Genomic DNA, 14,268 nt, shown 5'->3' with positions numbered 1-14,268 from the left:
GACAGCATCCATTGCTAAGGCGGGGCTTAGTGTTAGGCGATGCAGAGGCTAACACTAACCCCCATTATTACCCCGGTACCCACCGCCACCAGGGGTGCTGGGAAGAGCCGGGTACGATCCAGTACTTGACCATCTGTAGTGATGGTCGACCACTGGGGTGGCCGCAGGCTGGTATTATCAGCAGGGGAAAGGCCAAAAACAGTGGCCCTTCCAACCCTGGTAATGCTAGGCTGCTGCTGCTTTATTGTATCTGGCTGGTTATGAAAAATGGGGGGGACCCCATGTCATTTAAAAAAAAAAAAAAATAGTTGGAAAGAACGATGTCGGGTCCCCCCCCCAATTTTCATAACCAGCCAGATACAACACAGCAGCAGCAGGCAGCATTACAAGGGTGGGAAGGGCCACTGTTTTTGGCCTTCCCCAGCGTAATACTACCAGCCTATGGCCACCCTGGTGCCTGCCCGTCACTACAGATGGTCGGGTACTGGTTCGTACCCGGCTCTTCCCAGTACCCCTGGTGGCGGTGGGTACCGGGGTAATAATGGGGGTTAGTGTTGGCCTCTGCACCTGCTGCCATTAAGCCCCGCCTTAGTAATGGAGGTTGTCAATCAGCCAGCGGCCATTACTAAGGCGGTGATAATAAAGTTTAAAAAGATACAAGCACATAGAAAAAATATTTTATTGAAATAAAAAAACACAACCCTCATTAACCATTTTATTGAGAATAAAAAAAACGCCGTCATTGAAGTCCTCAAATCCGAAGTCCAACAACCGAACCTGTAAAAAAACACAAACACACAAAAATAATCAGTAACACATAAAGAAGCAAAATTATTATTCTTACCTATCCTGGCTCCAGCGCTGGAGCCGCAATGTCAGCGAGCTGGGCCCTGTATCTAATCCAATCATGTGTGATACAGTCTGCTGAGCTGTGTATCTAATCCAATCATGTGTGATACTGTCTGCTGGGCCCTATATCTAATCCTATCATGTGTGATACAGTCTGCTGAGCTGTGTATCTAATCCAATCATGTGTGATACTGTCTGCTGGGCCCTATATCTAATCCTATCATGTGTGATACTGCCTTCTGAGCCACTGTATCTAATCCTATCATGTGTGGTACTGTCTGCTGAGCCACTGTATCTAATCCTATCATGTGTGGTACTGTCTGCTGAGCCACTGTATCTAATCCTATCATGTGTGATACTGTCTGCTGGGCCACTGTATCTAATCCTATCATGTGTGGTACTGTCTGCTGAGCCACTGTATCTAATCCTATCATGTGTGATACTGTCTGCTGGGCCACTGTATCTAATCCTATCATGTGTGATACTGCCTTCTGAGCCACTGTATCTAATCCTATCATGTGTGATACTGTCTGCTCAGCCACTGTATCTAATCCTATCCATAGTTTATAGGGTCGTAGTGCTATAGATATGCTATGCTGTCTCATATACACACTTTATTTTGGGCGGACACATATGTATTGGGGCTATTTCCCCTGACATTTTAAGCCCTGAGGGTATGTTCACACGGCAGCGTCTGTTACGGCTGAAATTACGGTGCTGTTTTCAGGGGAAAACAGCACCGTAATTTCAGCCGTAATGGCATGTGCAGGCGTCTTACGCTGCGTCCATTACGGACATAATTGGAGCTGTTTTTCTATGGAGTCCATGGAAAACGGCTCCATTTACGTCTGAAGAAGTGACAGGCACTTTTTTGACGCGGGCGTCTTTTTTACGCGCCATCTTTTGACAGCGGCGCGTAAAAAAAAATGACCGTCGGCACAGAACATCGTAAGACCCATTCAAATGAATGGGCAGATGTTTGCCAACGCTTTTGAGCCGCATTTTCAGACGTAATTCAATGCTAAAACGCCTGAATTACGTCCGTAAATAGTGTGTATGAACCCAGCCTTAGTGACGCCCCTGGCTGCTAGTGCTGCATTGTTGGGTCACTTAGGAGACCCAGCGATGCAGCTGAAAGCGGACCGTCGGCCATGAGAAGTTTGCGGGGGGGGGCCCTGTAAGAATTTTTGCATCGGGGCCCATGAGCCTCTAGCTACGCCCCTGCCTTAAAGGGAATGTGTTGCCAGCAAAACATGTATTTTTTTTTTTTTAGTTAAACAATTAGTGTGTAGGTGATTAAACATTGTTCAAATTTTTTTTATTTTTTTCACGAGTCAGGAAATATTATAAATTAGATTCTAATTTATAATATTTCCCAGCACTGGTCACTAGATGGAGCTATTCCCAAAATTGCAGCATTGCATGTGGTTGATTGTGGTAAAGCAACCACATTGCTTTTTGCTGCAAAATTTGGAAAAAAGCACTCGCTCTAGTGAGCTCTGAGAATCCCCCCCTCCTTTATCCTGGCTAGTGCCGGGATAAATGAGGGGATTGAACGGTCTAACCTCCTACACTGTGTGTCGCCATTTTTTGAGCTAACACAGTGTAGTAGGTTTACATACAGTAGTAAACACAGTAAAACACGAACATACATAGAAATCTCTTACATGCTCCTGCCGCCGCGGCTCCCTCCGGCCCGTCCGCTCCATCTGCTGCCGCTGGTCTAAGTGCACAAGTCCGGAAGCCGCGACCGGAAGTAGTAATCTTACTGTCCGGCCGCGACTTCCGGTCCACAGGAAAATGGCGCCGGACGGTGCGCATTTCAAATTGGACTGTGTGGGAGCAGCGCATGCGCCGTTCCCACACAGACGGCGTACACAGAAGTGGATGGGACGGGACCCGTTCGCAGTCCCTATGGGACTGGAGCTGCCGTATTCCATGTCTGATACTAATAACAGAACAATTCCCATTATATGCATGTGAATAAAAATTTCACAACACATTACAAACAGTGTTGCAAAAGTGTATATCTTTATCTATAAGAAGCCGACCATAGGCAGTATATCAAATATATAGATAGTGTACAAACATCATAAATAACGACAATAGGAGCAATTAGAATGATTAGGAAGGAGGCAGGGGCCAATTATATTCAGATGAGGATCAATAGACTTACAGTTAACAGTCCAACAGCAATGTCCACATAGCCAGCGTGTACAGTCCGCGCGCTTCAACTGCGCATGCTCCAAGATGGCGTCCAAACCAGATGTTCAATCCAGTGGAACGCATCAGACAGATCGGTCGTAACTGCGCATGTGCGGAAACTGAACTTGCGTTCCAATCTCACTGCGCAGGCGCCAGTATCGACGCAGATCAATAATATTTATGTAAATAGTGTAGACATATAGTTTTAGCAACAGAACAGAGTCCAAGAATTTAGATAGGAACTATAATGCATCATCCACCGAAACCAATGGATTCTGCAGCACAGTGCCCATAATCCAAAGGGAAAACTGTCTATACAAAACCCCATACACTGTGAAACCACAGATTTTGAGAGCACTCAGATCCAAATAACATGTAATGTGACTGTAGTCACTTTGGGAGTAATTAAGAGGACTGGTGACATTACTAACATCCTAAACAAGGATGTGAAATATCCCAAAAAAATGGACAATCATACTCCACATATATGCTCCACATATATTAAATATACAAAAATTAGTATACAATTTGGTTATTCAGAAGGAGAATAGAATTAAGGGTATAGAGAGATTTTAATTAAATCTGGGCTATAATTCAATGTTGCAAAAAAACACAAAAACAATTGGTATACTGTATCGCTATGGTCTATGTGGAACAATACATAAAAGACATAAAGTTGAATATTTCAAGTAAAAAAATCAACGATCCCAACGGAAAAGCCTCTGCTGCCTTCCATCATCCTTCATAGTGCTTGAAAACAGTGTGTATCTAAAAGTGAAAAAATAAACAAAGAAAATTATTACCAAACAATATTTGTAAATATACAAAAAATATACAATTAATTAAAAACATCACATATAAACACGGAGTCAAAATAAGACTCCACAAATTTTTATACATGTAACACAAACTACACCAAGGAGAAGAAAGACCGTACAGAAAACCCCAGGTTCCAGGGCAAGTTACCCCCCCACTACATTAGATCCTGTCTACAGCAAATTCTACATTGAGGCCAAAGGGTTTCAGTGTATTTAATAGGAATATCCACCTCAATTCTTTTTTATGTAGAGCCATATGTCGATCACCGCCAAACTGTAATGGTGGGATATGATCCAAAATCATAAATGTTAGGTCCCTTTCATTATGACCATATTCCGAGAAGTGCTTAGCTACAGGCAAGTCAAGTTTCTTTTTACGTATCGAGAAGCGATGATTATTTAAACGAGTTTTAAAGGCACAGGTGGTCTCCCCCACATATAGGAGGCCGCAGGGACACCATAACACATATATGACCCAGTCCGAGTCACGAGTGAAGTTGTGTCTAATTTTAAACTGTTGTCCAGTAACTGGATGTCTAAAGCATTCACCTCTACACATCAAAGAACAATTAACGCATCTATAACACGGAATATTACCAGGTTTTAGAGGTTTAAGGATGGATTGTGACCCTTTCTTTTGTTCTGGCATTCTAGTTCTCACCAGTATATCACGAAGATTTTGTGAACGTCTATAAGACATAAGCGGATTGTTGTTCAATTCATCAATATGACCAAAGCTGTTACTGATTATTGGCCAATGTCTATTCACAATTTTGGAAAGATCTCCACTTATATCATTATAAATCGAGATAAATGGAATACGTTTCTGCTTTCTATATATATTGAAGATTTTACAGGCTGTAACAAACTATCCCTCGCTGTATTGTCAATCTTCTTCTTATGTGTCCGCAGTAGTGATTTAGGGTAACCTCTCTGCAGAAAATTACCAGCCATGATGTCTAATTATATGTCCAGATCTTCCTGTCTGTCAGTGTTACGTTTGGCCCTAATCATTTGACTATACGGCAAAGATCTGACCATATTTTTCGGGTGACAACTGTCAAATCTTAATAAGGTGTTCCGGTCGGTCTCTTTGGTATACATTTTGGTTATAAGTGTATTGTTGTCAAACAGTACTGTGATATCCAAAAATTGGATGTTATCCATAGAATGTGTCATAGTAAACTGGATGTCCTCATCTAAGGAGTTAAGAAACTGGTGAAAGTCAATTAGTGTAGTGACAGTGTCGGTCCAAATGAGGAAGACGTCATCTATGTATCGCCACCACCTCAAAACATGTGAGAAGTGGTGGGATACATAGACCGACATCTCCTCAATGCTGTCCATAAAAATATTGGCATAGGTTGGAGCCATGTTGGATCCCATGGCAGTTCCTTTCAGTTGGATATAATAACTATCTTTAAATAAAAAATAGTTAGACGTCAAAATGAGTTCCACCAAAGACCTAATAAACTCGCATGAAGTGATGTCATAGTTTGAAGTCATTAATTTACGTCTTACAGCATCAATTCCTTTGTTATGACTAATGGATGTGTAAAGAGAAGTAACGTCAAAGGAGACCAAAATAGATCCCTCTGGTAAATCTACTGATCTTAGTTTTTGCAAAAAATCGGTGGTGTCCCTGATATACGATTTAGAATTAATAGCATAATTTCTTAACACTTTGTCTACAAAGATGGAGATGTTACTCATTAATGAACCCCGACCAGACACAATAGGGCGACCTGGAGGGTTCATTAAATTTTTGTGAATTTTTGGCAATAAGTACAAACAAGGAGTGACAGGAAATTCGACAATGATAAATTTATGTAGCATCTGATCAATTATACCTTCGTCCAATGCTGTCTTAATAAGTGAAGTAATTTTATTTGTAATGTCTTGTCTAGGATCAAATTTTAATATTCTATATACATTGGTGTCTGATAGTTGTCTATAGAATTCTCTCATGTACATGTCTGAATCCATAACCACGATTGCTCCGCCCTTATCCGCAGGTTTTATTATGAGTTCATGGTTATGGATCAACTCTTCTAATGCCATAATATCAAGAGTAGTCATGTTTGGCTGTTTAAACCCATGTTCACATGTTTGGGTCCTAAGTGTGGTAATATCTTTCTGCACAAGTTCTCTAAAAGTTTCTATCGCATGTGATGTTACAGGAGGTTGAAACAAGCTTTTATTGAATAATCCCAGTTTGTTAAGTGACAACATTGGGAGAGTATCATGAACTACTACATTAATAGGTTGTGTCTCAAACCATACCTTCAATTTAATAGCTCTAATAAATCTGTATATATACAACTCTAGTTGAAATCAATCGACATGTTGGTTAGGGCAAAACGACAACCCCTTAGACAATAATTGTAATTGCATATTAGACAACTGATGACTGGAAATATTTACCACTGTTTGGGCAGAGTCCTCTTGTTGCTGTCTTGCAACGGTTTCTGCCCCTTCTGGTACGTTGATTTCTGAAAGCGGGTTCTTCCTTCCTCTATTTCTCCTGCGACCTGCTCGTCTGGTTTTCTTCTTTTTGAAATCTCCAACGGATTGGAATCTAAAAAATCTTGATCGCTTCTTGGAGGGTTTTTCTTAGCATACTCTTGAATATGAAAGTCCCCCTTGTTGTGAACCGGTTCCCGACTTCTTTTATTCTCCCGCCTAAAGGTACCATCAGCATAGTTGAGAGAATTATCCCATGTATAGACGCGTCCCGTTGAATAATCTGTTTGATCACGGAACAATTTCTTTTTCTTGGTTTCTTCTATATCCATCCTTACTTTATTGAGTGTCATGCGTAATTTATCTATATGGGTGTTGAAATCTTCTACCTGTATGAGCGTTTTTAGGGTACTCTCCAGGTCTTGAACCTTCATTTTTAGACCTCTTAGATCTCTCTGTAGAAAGTCCATATTAAGTAATATAGTTTCCAAGGCATACTTGCTTGCAAGCTGTTCATTTTTACTCCTAAACTCTTCGTGTTGCATATGCATGGTAGGTTTAAGTTGGATTCTCATCCCCCGTGGGATCATGTTGTTCCTGTAGTACTGTCCCAGTGTAAGTAAATGAAGTTCAACATTGATCAAACGTCGTGATTCAAATTCCAGATTTCTCTTGATGTCGGTTGTAGAAGGAATGCTCAAAAATGACACATCACCCTCCGCTCCACTTAAAATTCTCGTGATGTCCTCTTCAGTAAAAACAGCAGTATTGGATGAAGTACTCCCAACAGGTATATTGACCTGCTCCATATTAAGAAAACTTAGGGTAGTTGAAGAACGTGGTGCAAGCTAATGGGATCCAAATATAGCAAAAAAGAAAGCAGCAGCACTCACACAGAAATTGTTGATCAGGTGCCCAGCAAAACGTCCCGATCCTCGGACGTAATGTAATGTATAGAAAAAGAAACTTTGCAGCACTCCAATATGAAAAAAGTGGTGGTTTATTCACTCCAGATACAACAGCAACGTTTCAATCCTACAATAGGATCTTTATCAAGCCTAGTGACACATCTAATACTGCAAACATATATAGGGTTGAGACTACTTTGCATAATTGGTCTCATTACAATATAATTAAGTGTTAAGTGCTTAAAAACTTGATTAATACATGGTTTAAGGTATCATTGTACATAATAAACATGATACAGAAAGTGCATATGTGCATATACAATAGCGTGAACAGCAATATACAATACAACAAACGTTAAAAACAACTGATTAAATCATAATCATTTATGCCTCAGTGGTGTTGAGATACATCATCATGAACCCACTCACCAATCAGAACTTCAGATGCATCAGGTAAATCATTAGTATGCAAAGCCATAGGCATACATAGTAGCAGTCAGCTGCACAACTCATGGTAATTAGGATGTGATACATCCGTGTAATCCCCAGAGGCGGAAGTGTATCGTTGCTCAGCAGCAGGACGCATTGAGCGCATCAAAATGATGTAATGCGTGTCAATGCGTTCCACTGGTCTGATAATGTGTATAACGGCATCACAAGTTGCCAGGCAACTGATGCAGATATACCACGGATAGCAGATAGCACGGCTATGTCAGTCAAAAGGTCTAAATTGCAGAAAAATCAAATACATTAATACATGCTCCTCATGGTAAGTAATGGAGATATCAAGAATACCGAAAAGTAGCGTTACAGTATTATATTATTATACCGGCTTATTGTAGATGATCCACACGTGGGTACACAGACCTCTGTCCACTATCACGTGTCCAGAACGACCTTATTCCCAGGGTTTCCAGACCACATAGCAGTGTCTTCACGTGCACAAGATGTCCCGTCAACCTCACCCGTGTAACGGACCAAAAGTGTCACATCAGTGACATCGTATCCCAATGAAGAATATATATTTTTTAATATTATAATATCTTTACATCACTTAAAACCAAGAATAGGAAACTAGAAAAAACTCAATTAAATAATATACATATTTTATTGATATAATAGGACCAAAAGAACATAACATAGCCATGTCAAGTATCAATTACACAGTAACTTTATTATTGAAAATAATAGAGGAGATTCCGAAGTTCTGTTGGGAGTGGTATTCAGATCTAAAAGAATACAGAGAATATGTAAAAATTTGTATTCATCAAACATTGACAAAGAACTCATTATTAAAAGAATGTAAATATTAATGTGTCATCAATCATCATACAGAAGAGGACATCAGAGAACCTAAAAGATGGAACAGAGACATGAAGGCATCATATGGCTATCCTGTCTACAGCAAATTCTAAATTGAGGCCAAAGGGTTTCAGTGTATTTAATAGGAATATCCACCTCAATTCTTTTTTATGTAGAGTCATATGTCGATCACCGCCAAACTGTAATGGTGGGATATGATCCAAAATCATAAATGTTAGGTCCCTTTCATTATGACCATATTCCGAGAAGTGCTTAGCTACAGGCAAGTCAAGTTTCTTTTTACGTAATGTCTTGTCTAGGACCACATTTTAATATTCTATATACATTGGTGTCTGATAGTTGTCTATAGAATTCTCTCATGTACATGTTTGAATCCATAACCACGATTGCTCCGCCCTTATCCGCAGGTTTTATTATGAGTTCATGGTTATGGATCAACTCTTCTAATGCCATAATATCAAGAGTAGTCATGTTTGGCTGTTTAAACCCATGTTCACATGTTTGGGTCCTAAGTGTGGTAATATCTTTCTGCACAAGTTCTCTAAAAGTTTCTATCGCATGTGATGTTACAGGAGGTTGAAACAAGCTTTTATTGAATAATCCCAGTTTGTTAAGTGACAACATTGGGAGAGTATCATGAACTACTACATTAATAGGTTGTGTCTCAAACCATACCTTCAATTTAATAGCTCTAATAAATCTGTATATATCCAACTCTAGTTGAAATCAATCGACATGTTGGTTAGGGCAAAACGACAACCCCTTAGACAATAATTGTAATTGCATATTAGACAACTGATGACTGGAAATATTTACCACTGTTTGGGCAGAGTCCTCTTGTTGCTGTCTTGCAACGGTTTCTGCCCCTTCTGGTACGTTGATTTCTGAAAGCGTGTTCTTCCTTCCTCTATTTCTCCTGCGACCTGCTCGTCTGGTTTTCTTCTTTTTGAAATCTCCAACGGATTGGAATCTAAAAAATCTTGATCGCTTCTTGGAGGGTTTTTCTTAGCATACTCTTGAATATGAAAGTCCCCCTTGTTGTGAACCGGTTCCCGACTTCTTTTATTCTCCCGCCTAAAGGTACCATCAGCATAGTTGAGAGAATTATCCCATGTATAGACGCGTCCCGTTGAATAATCTGTTTGATCACGGAACCATTTCTTTTTCTTGGTTTCTTCTATATCCATCCTTACTTTATTGAGTGTCATGCGTAATTTATCTATATGGGTGTTGAAATCTTCTACCTGTATGAGCGTTTTTAGGGTACTCTCCAGGTCTTGAACCTTCATTTTTAGACCTCTTAGATCTCTCTGTAGAAAGTCCATATTAAGTAATATAGTTTCCAAGGCATACTTGCTTGCAAGCTGTTCATTTTTACTCCTAAACTCTTCGTGTTGCATATGCATGGTAGGTTTAAGTTGGATTCTCATCCCCCGTGGGATCATGTTGTTCCTGTAGTACTGTCCCAGTGTAAGTAAATGAAGTTCAACATTGATCAAACGTCGTGATTCAAATTCCAGATTTCTCTTGATGTCGGTTGTAGAAGGAATGCTCAAAAATGACACATCACCCTCCGCTCCACTTAAAATTCTCGTGATGTCCTCTTCAGTAAAAACAGCAGTATTGGATGAAGTACTCCCAACAGGTATATTGACCTGCTCCATATTAAGAAAACTTAGGGTAGTTGAAGAACGTGGTGCAAGCTAATGGGATCCAAATATAGCAAAAAAGAAAGCAGCAGCACTCACACAGAAATTGTTGATCAGGTGCCCAGCAAAACGTCCCGATCCTCGGACGTAATGTAATGTATAGAAAAAGAAACTTTGCAGCACTCCAATATGAAAAAAGTGGTGGTTTATTCACTCCAGATACAACAGCAACGTTTCAATCCTACAATAGGATCTTTATCAAGCCTAGTGACACATCTAATACTGCAAACATATATAGGGTTGAGACTACTTTGCATAATTGGTCTCATTACAATATAATTAAGTGTTAAGTGCTTAAAAACTTGATTAATACATGGTTTAAGGTATCATTGTACATAATAAACATGATACAGAAAGTGCATATGTGCATATACAATAGCGTGAACAGCAATATACAATACAACAAACGTTAAAAACAACTGATTAAATCATAATCATTTATGCCTCAGTGGTGTTGAGATACATCATCATGAACCCACTCACCAATCAGAACTTCAGATGCATCAGGTAAATCATTAGTATGCAAAGCCATAGGCATACATAGTAGCAGTCAGCTGCACAACTCATGGTAATTAGGATGTGATACATCCGTGTAATCCCCAGAGGCGGAAGTGTATCGTTGCTCAGCAGCAGGACGCATTGAGCGCATCAAAATGATGTAATGCGTGTCAATGCGTTCCACTGGTCTGATAATGTGTATAACGGCATCACAAGTTGCCAGGCAACTGATGCAGATATACCACGGATAGCAGATAGCACGGCTATGTCAGTCAAAAGGTCTAAATTGCAGAAAAAGCAAATACATTAATACATGCTCCTCATGGTAAGTAATGGAGATATCAAGAATACCGAAAAGTAGCGTTACAGTATTATATTATTATACCGGCTTATTGTAGATGATCCACACGTGGGTACACAGATCTCTGTCCACTATCACGTGTCCAGAACGACCTTATTCCCAGGGTTTCCAGAACCACATAGCAGTGTCTTCACGTGCACAAGATGTCCCGTCAACCTCACCCGTGTAACGGACCAAAAGTGTCACATCAGCGACATCGTATCCCAATGAAGAATATATATTTTTTAATATTATAATATCTTTACATCACTTAAAACCAAGAATAGGAGACTAGAAAAAACTCAATTAAATAATATACATATTTTATTGATATAATAGGACCAAAAGAACATAACATAGCCATGCCAAGTATCAATTACACAGTAACTTTATTATTGAAAATAATAGATGAGATTCCGAAGTTCTGTTGGGAGTGGTATTCAGATCTAAAAGAATACAGAGAATATGTAAAAATTTGTATTAATCAAACATTGACAAAGAACTCATTATTAAAAGAATGTAAATATTAATGTGTCATCAATCATCATACAGAAGAGGACATCAGAGAACCTAAAAGATGGAACAGAGACATGAAGGCATCATATGGCTATCATGTCTACCAATTGGTATATATACCAATCAGCCATAACTGTAAAATCATCCACCAAATATTTTGTAGGTCCTCTTTGTGCCGCCTAAACAGCTCTGACCTGTGGAGGCTTGGCGTCCACAAAATATCTGAGAGTGTCCTGTGGTATGTGGCACCAAAACTTTAGCAGTAGATAATTTAAGTCCTGTACGTTGTGAGGTGGTGTCTCCATGAATCAGACTTGTTTTTTATGCACATCTAAGAGATGGTCGATCTAATTGAGATCTGGGGATTTTGTAGGCCAGTTCTTGATCTCTTTGTTTCGTTCCTCAAATCATTCCTAAACAATTTTTGCAGTGTGGCAGGGTGTATTATCCTGCTGAAAAAGGCCTCTGCCATTAGGGAATAACATTGCCATAAAGAGCTGTACTTAGTCTGCAACAAGGTTTAGGTAGGTGCAGTGGCGTAGCTAGGACTTTAGCACGAGGGGGGGGTGAAACACATCTGCGTGGACCCAACCTACAAAGTATAATGACCCCTTACTGGTCTCCACACAGTATAATGCCCTTATTGCTGCCCCCACACAAGATAATGCCCCTATGATTTCCCCCCACACAGAATAATGCAGCCATTGCTGCCCCTGCACAGTATACACCGTGTTCCAAATTATTCTGCACATTGGATTTAAGTGTCATAAAAATTTAATTATTAGTTTTTCAATTAAACTCATGGATAGTATTGTGTCTTAGGGCTCTTTGGATCATTGTAATCAATCTCAGACACCTGTGATAATTAGTTTGCCAGGTGTGCTCAATAAAAAAAAAAAAAACTACTTAAGAAGGACATTCCACATTATTAAGCAGGCCACAGGTTTCAAGCAATATGGGAAAGAAAAAGGATCTATCTGCTGCCGAAAAGCGTGAAATAGTGCAATACCTTGGACAAGGTATGAAAACATTGGATATTAAAAGAAAACGTAGGCGTCATCACCGTACTGTGAAAAGATTTGTGGCTGATTCAGAGCACAGACGGGTTCGTTCAGATAAAGGTATAATGAGGAAGGTTTCTGCCAGACAAATTAATAGGATTAGGAGAGCAGCTGCTAAAATGCCATTGCAAAGCAGCAAACAGGTATTTGAAGCCGCTGGTGCCTCTGGAGTCCCACGAACCTCAAGGTGTAGGATCCTCCAGAGGTTTGCAAGTGTGCATAAAGCTATTATTCGGCCACCCCTAAATAATGCTCACAAGCAGAAACGGTTGCAGTGGGCTCAGAAATACATGAAGACTAATTTTCAAACCGTGTTGTTTACTGATGAGTGCCGTGCAACCCTGGATGGTCCAGATGGATGGAGTAGTGGATGGTTGGTGAATGGCCACCATGTCCCAACAAGGCTGCGACGTCAGCAAGGAGGTGGCTGAGTCATGTTTTGGGCTGGAATCATGGAGAGAGAGCTGGTAGGCCCCTTTAGGGTCCCTGACGGTGTGGAAATGACCTCTGCAAAGTACGTAGAGTTTATGACTGACCACTTTCTTTCGTGGTACAAAAAGAAGAACCGTGCCTTCCTTAGCAAAATTATATTCATGCATGACAATGCACCATCTCATGCTGCAAAGAATACCTCTGTGTCATTGGCTGCTATGGGCATAAAAGGAGAGAAACTCATGGTGTGGCCCCCATGCTCCCCTGACCTCAACCATATTGAGAACCTTTGGAGCATCCTCAAGCAAAATATCTATGAGGGTGGGAGGCAGTTCACATCAAACAGAAGCTCTGGGAGGCTATTTTGACATCCTGCAAAGATATTCAAGCAGAAACTGTCCAAATACAAATTCAATGGATGCAAGAATTGTGAAGGTGATATCAAAGATGGGGTTCTATGTTAACATGTAACTTGGCCTGTTAAGTTTTTTTTGATTGAAAGAGCTTTTGATTTCTGTAAATATGACCTCCTGATGCTGCAAATTCAACAAATTACCATTTTAGTTCTCTTTACAACCTTTAAAATATTTTGATCTCTGTTGCGCATAATAATTTGAAACAGTGCATTTTGAGTTTTTTACTTCTAAAAAAAACTGTTATCATTAGGAGATTTGTTCAATAAAATTTGCATTATACTCCAACGGTTGATGGCTTGAAGATTATACTGACTGTCATTTGCATCGACTATTTAGGAAAATCAGAGAAAAATAACATTTGCATAATAATTTGGAAGGCGGTGTAATAACCCCTTAGTGCCCCTCGAATAGTATAATGACCCACCCAGTGACCCCCACACAGTATAATGACCCATTAGTGGCCCCCACACAGTATATTGCCCCTATAGTGCCTCACCACACAGAATAATGCCCCCATAGCTGCCTCTACATAGTATAATGACCTATTAGTGCCCTCACACAATATAATGCCCCTATACCTGTCCCCATACAGTACAATGCCCCGATAGTGCCTTCTACACAGTATAATGCCCCTATAGTGCCACCTACACAGTATAATGCCCCTATAGTGCCTCCCACACTGTATAATGCCCCATAGCAGCCCCATACATTATAGCGCACCTATAGCTGC

Source organism: Rhinoderma darwinii, chromosome 5 (genome assembly GCF_050947455.1).
Source record: "Rhinoderma darwinii isolate aRhiDar2 chromosome 5, aRhiDar2.hap1, whole genome shotgun sequence".
NCBI classification, from domain to species: Eukaryota; Metazoa; Chordata; class Amphibia; order Anura; family Rhinodermatidae; genus Rhinoderma; species Rhinoderma darwinii.
Note: the sequence above shows the minus strand (reverse complement) of the source record.